The following is a 4,840-nucleotide window of genomic DNA, read 5'->3' on the forward strand; positions in this document are numbered from 1 at the left end:
TCTCTAAAGTGATGTATTTTGATTTTTAATTTGTCTTTCCATACGGCGATGCAACGTGTGTGTACATAGGAAATTCCTTACCTGGCTGCACTTTAAGCTTGGTATGATATAATTGAGTCTTGTTTTAAACAAATGTATCAAGCCAGCATTTGCAGTATTACACAGCCCCGAATTTCCTATTGTAAAGTACACCAGGAGCTATATTACATACAAAGTGCACTGTCTCTGTTTTCTCCGCAATGTACCTACAACGATGTATGCCGGGCGTGAACAGAGACAGTGCACACTATGGCCTCAGAGCAGTGCATTAGTGAAAGGTGCAACCACTGTTTGAAGCAGCCTCTTCATCTTTCACACTGAAGGCATCAACTGGTGGCACTTCAAAGGGAGAGGCAGAGATCCCAATGCAGGCAGGGGCGGTGATTGACTGTACTCACCTGTAATGATGGGTGCACACACATGGGGCACTAAGACCTGCCCGAGGGAGGACGAGGGCGGGCGGATAGGGAAGAGCCAGGGACCAGGGACGGAAGTTAGCTGATGTACCAGGACGACTTTTTGCCTCTGCTCTTCCATCCATAATATGGCTCTGGTGCAGACACAAAGGGCCTTATTACGAGTCTGGCGGTCCTCGGACTACCAGACTCGTGGTGGGGCGGTGGTGACGTTCTTCTCACCATCACAATGCAACCTTAGCACTTGTGCTGTCTTGGGACCACCAACTCAACCAGGAAACTGCCGTTCCCTGGCTGTGGCATGGAAGTCTTGAGGCATAATATGCTTGGCAGGACCGGCGCGGTCCCGTCAAGCATATTACGACTTTCCTCACTGCCACTGATTTCAGGGAGGTCTTTCCTCCATGAAAACAGTGGCGGTGAGGAAAGAAAGGGGACCCTACAGGGCCCCCTTGTGTCACACTTCATGTGGATGCACACAGGGGGGCCCAACATGAACGCCCCTGTGTGCATACCCCTCCAGTTCCAGCACGGCATGGACTTCGCAGTCCATGGAGTGCTGGAACTTCGTTTGGCGTTCCCATTGCTGTGCCTATTTTATATTAACTAGAAAACAACTAGGGGTTGGCTCTAATCAGAAGGGCTGAGCCTCAATATCAAAAAACAAAAGTGGGTTGCCAGTACTGATGTACGTAATTTCAATAAACAACTAGCCCAACAGAACTTGAAAAAACATTCAAGAACGGGAATTGCTAATTGATAGCTTTTTATTTTAGCATTTTTTGAAAAAAATCATACTTTTTAATTTTTCATACGAAATTGCATATTCAAGAAGGACACATAATACATAACAAGAAAAGTGAACAGGGATTCATAAATCATTCATTATATCATGCATATCACATACGTACAAAAGCATTCAAACAGGCAGGGGAAGGAACTACAAACATATATACAACAATCTATATACTCTATGTACAATCTATTACAGAAAAGGAAGAAGCCACCGTCTGCAAAACGATTTTACAGTAATATTAGAGACAAATGGTTTTTTCAAGGTACATTCCTAGATGTTAAATCAAATTATCAAGATAATCTTTCTGAAATTATTAGCTATAGGTAATGTACACCTAGTGAGCGGCAAGGGAAATTTCATTAAATAGCTTGTCGCTCTTGCAGACACGGTGTGGCAGGAGCCTACGCGTTTCGAATCCCACTCTGTCTCTTGGGATTCTCTTCAGGGCCTCAAGTAGTATCTAAACCAGGAGAGAAGAAGAATGAGAAAAAAGAAAGAAAAAACTGTGATTAAATGAATTCTAAAATCACTGGACCGAACCATCAGAAAACCTGTCACAGGACCCACTCCATCCCCCAGCAGCTTACCAAAGAGCATGAATGCCTGATGGAAGAAGGGGCGTCAGAATCTAGCGCTTGTGTCCGAATCTAATGGTATAAAGCGGTGTCAATTAAGATGGGATGTAAGTCAGATACGGGGTTTTTTTTATATTATGAAGGGTATCCCCCTTATTACCTACCTCGTATGCAAAGAAAGGGAGAATCTCCGTAGCGAATCAATGAACCAAAATGGGGGGGCAGTGAATACACATGCCTGTTGGAATAAAAAATTGGTTTTAGACTGAGATTTATCTATGACCTCTTTACAAGACAAGAAAGGAAAAAATTCTCACCCTAACACTAGTACTCTCAGATTTCGAAACACGTGGTTGAATGGAGCGGTTTTCACCGAAACGTTTATCTAAGCAACAATGAGAGAGATAAATTACTGGGGCACCGCCGTGGGAATGCCAAAGCAATCGTCCATCAGTGACAAAAAAAGTTTTAATATGGCGGACAGTTCTCACCTTCTTCTAGTTCTCCTGATTTCTCTGAGTAACAACATAATATTGAGCTATAAAAATAGGATATAACAGTACACTATGTACTTACTATAGTGAAACAGCAAGATATCTCCTTGTAATACAGTGTGTTATATACATCTCTCTATCTATTCTTGGACTGGCAGTTTAGGATTCGTTTAATGGCATATGGTATAAAAGCGGTTTGTTTTTTATTTTATTTTACCAATGTTTAGAGTACATCATAAACATCAGGAAATAGTCCGTTTTCTGTGTCTAGCTATCTCTGCCGATCAGAGTCGCATTACTAATTACGTCATCGTTGAGACAGCTGATACAGATTATGTCAAGAAATACCCGTATATAAACGCGCCCGTCTCTAACGTTGGTAACATCACGTTTGACAACTGAAGCTGTTAGGATCCCGTTTCTCGCCGCCGGACTGACAGACCCTTTGAAACGATATCAGGAGGTAAGAGCAGTTGCCGTCCTTAGCCTATGTAGGCGCGTATTTGGACCACAATATAGAATCGTATTTTTTAGTTTGTCCTTATAACCGATAAGAAGTAATGTAATGTATTTTTTCGACAGTTTTGTCATGAAACTAAGAAGAAAGAACGTCCCCACATCAGGAGGAGTTTCTTCATGTCTAAAGACTTGCTTATATCATACAGGTAGATCGCTAGCCTGCTATTTCTACGAACAAAAGGTATTTAGTCGCTATATTAATATCGTAGTCTAAGGAATCTCTACAATTAATTTCCTTAGGGACCTATAAGTCTGTTTACCGTGCGAAGCACCTGCTATCCTGACGGCGAGAAACCTAAGCGACTTTTTTTACTTTATCAGGTACAAGTTGCTAAAGTAAACTGTATAAATAGTTTGAGATTCACATATCTATAGCAACTGAATAATGCAATTTTCTCTGGTTCTTCTTATGTTTTTCCTTTCTTTTTCCTCTTTAGCTATTTTAGATACGGCCTTTTACGAAAAATCACGGAGCGTAAAGCCAGTAATTTTATCAAATATCCACGTTTACTATATCTTAATATCTGAATTGGAAACCAAATCATGGTAATCACTGGTTTAAATCCCTTTGTATCTTTGAGCATGCATTTATTAATAGGACTGAACGCAGCTCATTATGAACTAGGAAACTTGAATTATTATTTGTTTCCTACAGCTTTGAGGCCTAACAAGCTGTCCGCCTTTCAGATACTTCTTATTCAATAGAAGAAACGTGCAAAGAAAACGAATTAATAGAGTCAGTTTGGCCCGTGTTTTATACATACCACTTGAATATGTAAGTATATAGGCAACAGAATCTAGCATAATCGTTGGGAGCTCTCTTTGAGGAACCCACAAGTCCATAGGTGTTCTTGTTTCTTTTTTTACAAAATATAAAGATAGCAATGCCTTATCAGATGCACATTAAGGATAATACTCCTTGGACTAGATTTATAACGACAATAAACTGTGTATCTTTTTAATAAAAAAATATAAAGATAGCAATGTTTTATCAAGTGCACACTAAAGAAAAAACTCCTTGGACAAGATTTATAATAATAATAAATTGTTTCGTCCTTACACACGTTTATGAAATTCCACAAATTCAAATGTCCCCTGACCCTGCCCCCCTTGGATTTTCTGTCCTGGTATGGAGATGTACAAGAAAATGAAATAAAATGTATTTGTAGATATTGTTTCCTTAAAGCGAAGGTTAAATGAAGCTACCAGTTCTAAATAATGTGTGTTTTAAAATGGTGTAATGTTTTTAGGAACTGTATATAATTATTTTTCATTTTTGTATTTTTAACATCTTATTATAGAACATATGTGGCTTCTCCAGAGGAAGGCGCTGGTCGCCGAAACGCACGCCGAGAATTATTACGCCATTTCGTTTGTTTTAATGAATTTCTGTAAAGAGTTTATAAGTATGCATTATATTGATCTGAAATGTTCTTATGTATACTGATTTTTTTTTTTTTTTTTTTTTTTTTTTTTTTTGTAAGACCTTTATTAGCAAAAAGATTTTTACACAGCATGAGCCTACAACCCTGGGGCCGGCTCGCTACGTTGGAGGTATCCACAGGTATACTTCGCTTGTGCACAGGAAAATAGTACAGTATTACAAAGTCGAGCCCCCCCACACATCCTACGTAGGTCCACAAGCTGACGCTTTACTTGAGTCTTAACATTTAACATTTTCATAGAAAGGAAAACAGAAGTCAACATACCCCAACTAAGACCTCACAGCTCCATCGTACACATTCTAAACAGCAATTATGTGAATAGTTCACACGCCCTCCAAGAGTTGCCATCCCCAGATACGGGTCTGCGCTTCAACATCCTCCCAGTTAGATTGAAAATAAAGGAGAGTTAGTCCTCCTCACTGGCCTGCAGAGAGGTGAGGTAATCTGTTAGATAACACCAAATGTCTTTTGGCCTGGACTTAGCCGGCAATTGCTCCTCATATGTTTGCAGTTTGTCACGGCAAGTGGTCATATCATAGAGCCACTTTTTCTTCGT

At 40.0% G+C, this 4,840-nt stretch overlaps 1 long non-coding RNA gene across 1 annotated transcript; it reads left to right on the plus strand.

Annotated features, from left to right (window-relative positions):
• Nucleotides 1-2,525: 2,525 nt before the first annotated feature.
• LOC144766726 (uncharacterized) lies at nt 2,526-4,307 on the plus strand. The gene is made up of 6 exons (XR_013597900.1): nt 2,526-2,783; nt 2,903-2,985; nt 3,080-3,160; nt 3,277-3,385; nt 3,495-3,614; nt 4,141-4,307. It is a non-coding gene; the product is annotated as an uncharacterized LOC144766726 (long non-coding RNA).
• The last annotated feature ends 533 nt before the right edge of the window (nt 4,308-4,840 follow it).

Source organism: Lissotriton helveticus, chromosome 7 (assembly GCF_964261635.1).
Source record: "Lissotriton helveticus chromosome 7, aLisHel1.1, whole genome shotgun sequence".
Taxonomy (NCBI): domain Eukaryota; kingdom Metazoa; phylum Chordata; class Amphibia; order Caudata; family Salamandridae; genus Lissotriton; species Lissotriton helveticus.